Here is a 10,779-nt window from a genome sequence, read left to right as displayed (position 1 = left end):
GTGCTCAGCCTCGAGGATTAAGCCTGAGCGTCCGGCACGGCTTCTGGGAGACGGGTTTCTGAATGGCATCCAGCACGCTCTTTGGGCCACCAGCTGAAAGCACTGAGGCAGCAAAATGAGACTTCTGAGGCTCCCCACATGCCTCAGGGAAGCAAGGAAATAACACAGGCTTATCACCGTCCCCGAGTGGGTTTGAACCACCATCTTTTCGGTTAACATCCAAACATGCTGACCCATTGCACCACAGAGACAGACAGGCAAGGCTGTATGGAGCACAAAAGTCAGGAATCAGCTCAGGGTGCGCTCTAGCATACGCATGCAGCTCTTAGACAAGCAACAGCAAGGAACTGGACTGGTATGCAGTGAAAGTTCTGTGGGAAGGAGCAGAAAAGAGCACGGGGGCTGCGATACAGCGCTTGCACATACTTTCTTTGGCCTGTTTTGCTGGAAGAGTTAGTAGGGTGAAATTCTTAGTCACAGGTCAGCAGGTGGGTTTATGCAAATACTGGACTCTGGGACCAGAGCTGGGGGGGTGGGGCACAATTTTTGTGGCACATGCACCATCTCTGCAACCAACCTTTGCTACCTCACTCCATAACACCACACACACACACACACACACACACACACACACACACACACACACACACACACACACACAGAGCAGCCTCTTACCTCTCAGAACCAAAACATACCCTGAGAGAGATCGAATGGCATAACCCTAACCCTAAGGCAGTGGGGCTCCTCATGTTTGTGTGTTCCACAGTTTGATTTCACCCACCACATATCAAGTGTGAACTTCTCATGCACTAGAATAGCGTTAACATGGAGCCATAGACATTCTTCTTGGGCATCCTGACTCTATCGTGCCACCCAGATGTTGAAGCAGCTGCAATTCTTTTCCTACACTTAGAAGGCATGCTGTCTCCATGAAGTCCAAGCAGCATCAAGGGTGGGGACAACAGTTTCTTCCTGACAGGGATTTTTATTCCTTTCCCCCAGAGCTCAAGCTGATGGGGGCAAGTGTTTGTGCAGGTCTTTGCCTCCTCGTGGGTGTGTAAGAGGGAGCAATCAACCAGGTCTTTTGTCCACGGATGATCCACAGTGGCTTATCTGATGTCTCAGTCAGGGCCTTCTCTTGTTGGAAAGGAGATGACGCCTCTTCTGGCAAACTAGCATTTCACACTTGGTAATGCTTCTCTCCTGACTGGTGGCAGGGTGGGGGCAAGGGGGTTTACAGCTGTAGTGCAACGCTTATGGATCACCTTACAACATGGGCTACGGCTATTATAGGTGAAAATAATGCATGCAGCAACTCACGATCTTGTCATAAAATCTAAACAGTAAACACATTTTTATGAATCTAATGCCTGTTTTAACAACACTAACAAACAGGTGAGCAAAACTAGTTTCCAGCCATGAATTTGTCACTTTTCAATAAGGCCTAGGGGCCTTGGCATGAGCTGGCACCTGGTCTGCCAGTGTCAGAAGAGGATCTTCTCTCTCTTATCCCCAGGCGTCTGTACTGGGAGCACTACTGTTCAACTTATTCATAAATGATCTGGGGAAAGGGGTAAACAGTGAGGTGGCAAAATTTGCAGATGATACAAAATTGCTCAGGATAGTTAAGTCCCAGGCAGCCTGTGAGGAGCCACAAAGAGATCTCACAAAACTGGGTGATGGGATAACCAAATGGCAGATGAACGTCAGTGCTGTTAAGTGCAAAGTAATGCACATTGGAAAACATAATCCCAACTATCCCTATAAAACGATGGGGTCTAAATTAGCTGTTACCACTCGAGAAAGAGATCTGGGAGTCATTGTGGATACTTCTCTGAAAGCATCCACTCAGTGTGCAGTGGAGTGTTGGGAATCATTATGAAAGGGATAGGTAAGACGACAGAAACTATCATATCGCCTCAATATTAATCCATGGTACGCCCACATCTTGAATACTGTGTGCTGATGCCGTCGCCCCAATCTCAAAAAAGATCTATTGGCATGGGAAAGATTCAGAAAAGGACAACAAAGATGATGAGGGGATATGGACCAGCTTCCATCTAAGAAGGGATTCATAAGATTGGGACTTTTCATCTTTGAAAAGAGACGACTAAAGAGGGATATTACGGAGGTCTATAAAACCATGACCGGTGTGGAGAAAGTAAATAAGGAAGAGTTATTTACTCCTTCTCATAACACACGAACTAGGGAGTCACCAAATGAAATTAATAGGCAGCAGCTTTAAAACAAACAAAAGGAAGTATTTCTTCACGCACCACACAGTCAACCTGTGGAACTCTTTCCCAGAGGATGTTGTGAAGGCCAAGACTATAACAGGCTTCAAAAAAGCACTAGATAAATTCATGGAGGATAGGTCCATCTGTGACGCTTCGCCAGCGGTATCACTAGTTAACCCCAGTTTGCCAGAAGCTGGGCATGGGCGACAGGGGATGGAGCACTTGATGATTCCCTGTTCTGGTCATTCCCTCTGGGGCACCTGGCATTGGCCGCTGTCAGAAGACAGGATACTGGGCTAGGTCTTTAACTTTGATGGATTCCTGGGAAGATGGTAAATCAGACAGAACCTCTTCAACAAACCTCTTTATTTCCTTGTTATTGCCTGGCTTCTTCATTCATTTCCTTTTCCTTATTTCCCAGCAGACTGACTAGACATCAGATTTGGGTGCTAGCAGAGGGACCTGACGAGCTCCTTCTTTTCGGCCGTGTTGAACATGCCAGGGCACAGTCAGATTCTGGATGCTCATCTGAACGTAATGCCTAGCGCTCAGCTTTATTTCTGTTTCTTAGCTCTTTTGGGCCATCGATCTTTGGTCTGACATGTAGGATCCCTGAATTAGGAGAGATGGCTAATTCATGAGACCATAAACCTTGGAAATCAAATGAAACCTGAAGTCCATAGAAGACCCCAAAAGGCCCTTTGCAAGTGGAGTGCAAGCTGAGGAAGAGTTCCCTGCATAGCTTACCTCTCCATTCTCGTTTTCCTGTCCTGAGCGCAAAAGCTGGGAAGCAGCTCTGGGTAGGGAGGGGATACCATATGTGTGCAGTGGTTAGACAGGAAACAGCAAGGAATGGACTGGTGTCATAAACAGATAAGTAAGGGTTAATAGAACAGGAGTACTTCATGTCTCTTTTGCCTGTAAAGGGTTAACAAGTCCAGTGAGCCTGGCTGTCACCTGATGAGGGGACCAATCAGAGGACAGGATACTTTCAAATCTTGAGGGAGGGAAGTTTTTGTGTGTGCTGTTAGAGTTTGGTGGTTGTTCATTCTGGGGGCTCAGAGGGACCAGACGTGCAACCAGCTTTCTCTCCAATCTCTCCGATACAGGCTCTTATAAGTTCAAAATAGTGAGTACTAGGTGATAAGGTGAGTTAGGCTTATGTTTGTTTTCTTTATTTGCAAATGTGTATTTGGCTGGAAGAAGTTCAAATTTGTATTTTGCTGAAAGGATTTTAATTTGTACTTGTATACTTAGACTGGGAGGGTGTTCCCAGTGTCTATAGCTGAAAGACCCTGTACCTATTCCATTTTAAATTTACAAAGATAATTTTTACTGTTTTTTCTTTCTTTAATTAAAAGCTTTTCTTGTTTAAGAACCTGATTGTTTTTTTATTCTGGTGAGACCCCAGGGGACTGGGTCTGGATTCACCAGGGAATTGGTGGGGAGAAAGGAGGGAAGGGGGAGAGAGAGGCTAATTTCTCTGTGTTAGGATTACTGTCTCTCTCAGGGAGAGTCTGGGAGGGGAAGAGAGAAGGAGGGGGGAAGGTGAATTGTCCTCTCTGTTTTAAGATTCAAGGAATTTGAATCACAGTGTTCTTCCAGGGTAACCCAGGGAGGAGAAGCCTGGGAGAGGCAACAGTGAGGGAAAGAGTTTACTTTCTTTGTGTTAAGATCCAAAGGGTCTGGGTCTTGGGGGTCCCCGGGCAAGGTTTTGGGGGGACCAGAATGTACCAGGCACTGGAATTCCTGGTTGGTGGCAGCACTACAGGTTCTAAGCTGGTAATTGAGCTTAGAGGAATTCATGCTGGTACCCCATCATTTGGTCGCTAAGGTTCAGAGTGGGGAATTATAACATGACAACTGGTATGGAGTGAAACTGTAAGCATCTTCTGTATGCCTGATGACTGCATGTTTGAGAGAGTTATGTGGGAAGTGGAGGCTTTGAGTGGGCTTTCAGAGGAAATGTAATGGAAAGGCAGCAGAAAGTGGAATCCCAGGTTTTTAAACAATGCTCCAATGACACACCAAAAAGCTCAGGTCTAGTTACTCATTCCAAATTAGAATAAAGTTACAGCAAGATTTCATCATAAATGAAGTCAAACCCCAAAGATTTCAGAACACAACTGCTATAGGGAGCCACGAGGGAAGCAAGACAAAGTCAACCTTGTCACAGAGAAACCCAGTTCAACTATTTCTCTTTTTTAAAGCAGCATAATCTCCCCAAACGGAAGGGCACTGTTCCCGGAGAAGGGTCCTTGAGAGAGTTTTCCTTCTTGGTGCAGGCCATCCACCTCCCCGAAAGGCGGGAGCTAGGTCGACGGAAGAAATCTTCCCACCAAGGCGCGGACTGACATAGTCGTGCTGATTTATGTTCCCCGTGCAGACCAGGCCCGAGGGTTGGTGCATCCTGAACAGTGAAGTCAAAACAGCTCCATCTGTCAGGGGTGCGCATATGGGAAACCCGCTCTTGGGTGACGTGGCCACGCCGCCCTAACCTCCAGCGTAGCTAAGGGCATTTGGGGAGGCGGTGGGCCTAAAGCAAAGGAAAGACCTCCTCCAGCACAGGGTTGTGACAGCCTGGTCTCCGTAGCACAGACAGGGTGCCACCAAGAGACAGGAACAGACAGCAAAAGCCAAAGAAGCCCCAGGGCAGGGGGCGAGGCTGCCTGCTGGATGAGGGGACCGGGTGGGACAGGTGTTTTGGACAGGCCATCCTCCCCTCAAAGGAGGAAGAGCCCAAGAAGGAGGGCCAGGCAAGAAGCTACAAGCAGGGAAAGAAGCAGAGCAGGCAGGCAGGCAGGCAGGCAGCTTCCCTTGGATCAAAAGAAGGCATTAGTCCAAGCCCCCCCGTCCAAAAGCAGACTAGAGAACAGATCAGCTGCAAAAAACCAGGGAAAGTCAAGAAAGCACAGAGCCTTGTAAGCCACAGGTAAAGTTTCAGAGCTGAGCTTTGATTTTTCTCTGTTTGCCCCATCATCAGGGGGAATGACAAAAGTGCCAAGAACTACAGAGCATGCAAAAAAGAGCAGTCACACAGACACAGAAAAAAAGCTGCTTTGGTTAAAACCAACCATACAACTGCATGCTGTACTAAATGTATCCCAAGATTTTTGTTTTCTGTCTTTTCAACCAACTGCCAGGAGAAAGTACAAACACAGTCCCCCACTCTCACAAATTATGCAGTCAAGTTTCCCTCATTTGGGGAAACCACAAGGGTAATCAAACACACAGTGCAATAGAAAAGCCTCACACTGGAAAAAACCACCTTCACAACCATGGTATCTCCCCTGCCAGGTAAGCATGAGCTTCTACTGCCCAGCCGCTGCCCACCCTCACTCTCCCCAGACTTATAAGACACAGGGCTGACCGCTCTCCCCGACCCCTGGCCTTGCCCACACCGGCCCCCACTGCCGACAGCTGCCCTGCCGCATCCCTGAGGCCCCTCCCTTCTCCACACCAAGCTCCCGGTGCCAAAGTCGGGCCCTACTGGGCAGCCTGCCTCCTCTCCCACAATGCTCTGCTCGCACACAGATCTGCATACATGCTCACGCGGCTCCGCCCCTCCGCTCAGGCCCCTCCGCCTGCCTGCCCGGGCCAGGGCTCTTGCGTGCCCTGTAATTGTAGCCGGGTCCCATCCCAGGCATCTAGGCTATCAGAGAGACGACATGGACCACCTGCTGCTGGGGAAAGAGTGCAGCTTGCATTTTGCTTCTCTCTCTCCCCACTGCAAGTTGGTCCAATGCAAGAACGACCTCCCCTGCCTTCTCTCACGTCAGTTTCTCTTCAGTGCAGAAGGTCGTGTGTTGTCAGCCACTCTCCAGAAACTAGAAGACCACTCGATCCCTTTTGTTACCTGCCAAGTGAGGCTGAGTGCACTGGCAGGCAGCACCGTTTGAAGAAGTGGAAGATTGGACAAATGACCAGGGAGGAGTATAAAAATATTGCTCAGGCAGGCAGGAGTGAAATCAGGAAGGGCAACTCACGCTTGGAGTTGCAGCTAGCAAGAGATGTTAAGAGTAACAACAAGAAGGGTTTCTTCAGGTATGTTAGCAACAAGAAGAAAGCCAAGGAAAGTGAGGGCCCCTTACTGAATGAGGGAGGCAACCTAGTGACAGAGGATGTGGAAAAAGCTAATGTACTTGATGCTTTCCTCCTACCGCCCCCGCCCCCTCTGCACAAACAAAATCAGCTCCTAGACTGCTGCACTGGGCAGCACAGCATGGAGAGGAGGTGACCAGCCCCCTGTGGAGAAAGAAGTGGTTCGACACTATTTAGAAAAGCTGGATGAGCACAAATCCATGGGGCTGCATGCGCTGCATCCAAGGGTGCTAAAGGAGTTGGCGGGTGTAATTGCAGGGCCATTGGCTATTATCTTTGAAAAGTCATGGTGATCGGGGGAGGTCCCGGACTACTGGAAAAAGGCTAATGTGGTGCCCATCTTGAAAAGAGGGAAGAAAGAAAGAGGATCTGGGGAACTACAGGCCAGTCAGCCTCATCTCAGACCCTGGAAAAATCATGGAGCAAGTCCTCGAGGAATCAATTCTGAAGCACTCAGAGGAGAGGCAAGTGATCAGGAGCAGTCAGCATGGATTCAGCAAGGGCAAGTCACGCCTGACTAACCTAATTGCCTTCTGTGAGGAGATAACTGGGTCTGCTGATGAGGGGAAAGCAATGGACGTGTTATTCCTTGACTTTATCAAAGCTTTTGGTACAATCTTCCACAGTATTCTTGTCGGCAAGTTCAAGAAATAAGGACTGGATGAATGGACTATAAGGCGGATAGAAAGCGGGCTAGGTCGTCGGGTTCAACGGGTAGTGATCAATGGCTCCACGTCTAATTGGCAGCCGATATCAAGCGGTGTGCCCCAAGGGTCAGTCCTGGGGCTGGTTGTGTTCAATATCTTCATTAAAGATCTGGAGGATGGCGTGGATTGCACTCTAAGCAAGTTTGCAGATGACACTAAACTGGGAGAAGCGGTTGATACGCTGAAGGGTAGGGATAGGATACAGAGGGACCTAGACAAATTAGAGGATTGGGCCGAAAGAAACCTGATGAGGTTCAACAAGGACAAATGCCCAGTCCTACACTTAGGACGGAAGAATCCCATGCACTGCTCCAGACTAGGGACCGAATGGCTAGGCAGCAGTTCTGCAGAAAAGGACCTAGGGATTACAGTGGATGAGAAGCTGGATATGAGTCAACACTGTGCCCTTGTTCCAAGAAGGCTAACGACATTTTGGACTGTATACGTAGGGGCATTTCCAGCAGATCAAGGGACTTGATCGTTCCCTTCTATTCGACATTGGTGAGGCCTCATCTGGAGTACCATGTCCAGTTTTGGGCCCCACACTCCAAGAAGGATGTGGAAAAACTGAAAAGAGTCCAGCCTAGGGCAACAAAAATGATTAGGGGGCTGGAAGACATGACTTATGAGGAGAGGCTGAGGGAACTGGGATTGTTTAGTCTGCAGAAGAGAAGACTGAGGGGGGATTGATCGCTGCTTTCAACTACCTGAAAGGTGGTTCCAAAGAGGATGAATCTAGACTGTTCTCAGTGGTACCAGATGACAGAACAAAAGGATCAATGATCCCAAGTTGTGGTGGGGAAGGTTTAGGTTGGATATTAGGAAAACCCTTTTTCATGAGGAGGGTGGTGAAGCATTGGAATGGGTTCCCTAGGGAGGTGTTGGACTCTCCTTCCTTAGAGGTTTTTAAGGTCAGGCTTGACAAAGCCCTGGCTGGGATGATTTAGTTGGGGATTGGGTTGGACTAGATGAACTTCTGAGGTCCCTTCCAACCCTGATATTCCATGATTTTTAAGCTGTTCCCGTGTATCAAGGTGAGCTGCAGCTCAGCGAACCCCAAGGATCTGAGGGCAACTACTTTGCAGCAGAGGGAAACCAAGCAGCAGGTACAATGCGGGGTCACACCCCCGCTGGCAGATAGAATCTCATGTCCAAGATCCCGGCTCCTGTTCCTTTGCAAAGTGTGTGCTCTTGCTCCGGATTTGAGCTGTGGGCCAAGTGCCCTCTGGCTTCTCGTCCGGGCTCCGTCCTCCATGTGCCTGGGCATCAGCGGGACTGTCTCACGAGAGCAGCTTCCCCACCCTCGCCACATCCCAATCTCCGCCCAGCTGGGGAAGGAGCAGAGGCAGCCCGGAGAAAAGTCTCCTTTGAGCGCCGGACACGGCCGGAGCATCTTATCTATATACCCACAATGCATTGCCCGCAGCGAAGCAAGTCCCTTATCAAGGGGCTGGTTTTGCTCCCTGTGTCCCCGGTTCTGATGATCCAACTCGGGCTGTCAATCGGGTCAATTCCATTTCATCTAAAAGCTAGCGGTTTAGCGGGCTGTGAGAGTACTCACCCTGACTTGTGGTAGCATACGCAGTTGCCCCAGCAGCGCCTCTACGATGTGTTCTCTGCACTCTGCTTTCTTTTCAGTTTGTATAAATCTTTTGCCTTTTACTAAAGATTTCTGTAAAGAGGAACATTTTTGAGTTTGTACCCATTTTTTTTAGGCTTTGTTTTGGGGAGGCTGTTCCCTGTTGTGAAAAGAACAGAAGGGTGCTACCTGAACTGGTGTCAGTAGCTCAAGCTTTTCTATTAGGGTGTGAGAACAACTCAGAGCTCTGAAAATGACTGTTTGGGATTTTCTGCCTCTTTTCTTCTTTTTGAGCTCATTGTGTTAGTGAGATGGTTCCTAGCTAGCTAGGGGACTGTTTTGTGATGTGTATTCTGGCTTTCTGGTTTCGTAAGTTTTTGGTTATCACAGTTGAAGAGCAGCAAAGAAACGTGTTGTTGTTTGTGGCCTGGTCTACACTATGCTGTTAAACTGATTTTAACAGCATTAAATCAATTTAACACTGCACCTGTCCACACTACACTGCTCTATATATCGATTTAAAGGGCTCTTTAAATCGATTTCTGTACTCCTACAAAATGAGAGGAGTAACGCTAAAATTGATATTACTATATCGGATTAGGGTTAGTATGGACGCAAATCGATGTTATTGGCCTCATTATTTTACAGTAGCTACCCACAGTGCACCGCTCCAGAAATCGACGCTAGCCTCGGACCACTGATGCACACCACCGAATTAATGTGCCTAGTGTGGACTTGCACAATCGACTTTATAATATCTGTTTTATAAAATCGGTTTAAGCTAATTCTGATTTATCCTGTAGTGTAGACGTAGCCTGCATTAACGTTTGGTTTGTCCTAAGAGTGTATGGTTTGGAGTCATTTGTAACTCTTCGGTTAGTTATTGGCAACAGCTTATTATTGGGCCCCTGAGTTGAAAGGCTGCTCTTGCAGATTTTAGTTTATCATTGTTGGAAGATCAGTTGAAGAGCTGTTTTCTTAATCTAGTCCGTGAGGGTTCTTACGCCGCCCTCCTTAATATACCTTCCAGAAGGTGATTGCATGGTTTCCCTCATCTCTCCACAGACGAGAAATTGTCCATGCCTTTCCTGTTGTGAAAACACCAGTGTTTTCAAACGTTTTGCCCAGATGAGGGATAGTTCATAGGAGCAGAAGAGGAGGAAGGTTGTGGCTCTTTGAGTCGGATTCCTAGCATTGAAGGCCAGAAGGAACCAGCCGATCACCTCAGAGGGACTAAGGGGCACCAATGCCCCAAATAGCGAGGAACTGCTTTGATGCAATTGATTGTATGTTTGAGATAGTTGTGTGGGAAGGAGCAGAAAAGAGCATCGGGGCTGCGGAATAGCGCTTGCATGGGCTTTCTTTCCCCTGGTTTGCTGTAAGAGTTAAGAGTGAGAGATTGGTAGTCACAGGTCAGTGGGTGGGTTTATGGAAATTATGAGTCTAGAGGGGAAACCAGCGAGAGGAAGGCATCTGCAAGACTGATCTGTCTTCGAACAGAATTATGTGTAAAGGGTTCTTGCTTTGAATTCTTCCATAGAGTTTCCTAGTTATGGTGTTTGTTGCGTGTCTGGGAGCTCGTCCTGGTGAGGTAGAAATGGGTGGGCGCAGGGGTGTGTGTGCATGGCAGAGTGTCAGCATTGTTTCTTGGCTTCCTGGAGCTAAGATCAAAGGATAGTGTCTGTTCTGATCAGTGTAATCTGTGATATGTCTTTGATGTGAGGACTGTCTATTAGTTTGGTTTTTGAAATGAGAAGGTTAGTTAGAATAGAAATTGTTTTGTCTACTTCATGTATTGACTTGGTATTGCAGTGTCTCCAGCAGTGGTGTATCTCTATTAGGAGAGAACCTTTCAATTAGAAAAACAGAAAAGAGTTAAACTGTGATGATCTTTCTTTCAAGCACATTCTTTGAAAATAGCAGAAAAATCTGGTATCTTTAGTGTTTTTGTTTTTTTATGATAATACAGTTATGGTTTCTTGAAAGTGTTTTGTGAGTCTGCAGATGTGAGAGGTTCTTCTTTGTCTTGCTAGATAATTATTTAAGAAGCGGGACTCCTTCTTTCTGCTGTGAATCTTTTCAACAGTATGAGGGACAAATGCTTTCCAGACTCTGGGTCTGTTGGGGAGATGGTTGTTTTTTTGTTTTTGTTTTT

General features: G+C 47.5%; 3 non-coding genes across 3 annotated transcripts; 2 read left to right on the top strand and 1 right to left on the bottom strand.

The window, feature by feature from the left end:
- Positions 1 to 5,377: 5,377 nt before the first annotated feature.
- LOC127054605 (U1 spliceosomal RNA) lies at positions 5,378 to 5,542 on the bottom strand. The gene has a single exon (XR_007775285.1). It is a non-coding gene; the product is annotated as a U1 spliceosomal RNA (small nuclear RNA).
- Positions 5,543 to 8,663: 3,121 nt separating this feature from the next.
- Positions 8,664 to 8,779, top strand: LOC127054619 (U5 spliceosomal RNA). The gene has a single exon (XR_007775295.1). It is a non-coding gene; the product is annotated as a U5 spliceosomal RNA (small nuclear RNA).
- Positions 8,780 to 10,263: 1,484 nt separating this feature from the next.
- Positions 10,264 to 10,461, top strand: LOC127054614 (U2 spliceosomal RNA). The gene has a single exon (XR_007775293.1). It is a non-coding gene; the product is annotated as a U2 spliceosomal RNA (small nuclear RNA).
- The last annotated feature ends 318 nt before the right edge of the window (positions 10,462 to 10,779 follow it).

This window comes from Gopherus flavomarginatus, chromosome 6 (assembly GCF_025201925.1).
Source record: "Gopherus flavomarginatus isolate rGopFla2 chromosome 6, rGopFla2.mat.asm, whole genome shotgun sequence".
In the NCBI taxonomy this organism is placed as follows: domain Eukaryota; kingdom Metazoa; phylum Chordata; order Testudines; family Testudinidae; genus Gopherus; species Gopherus flavomarginatus.
This window is presented reverse-complemented; position numbering and strand designations above follow the sequence as displayed.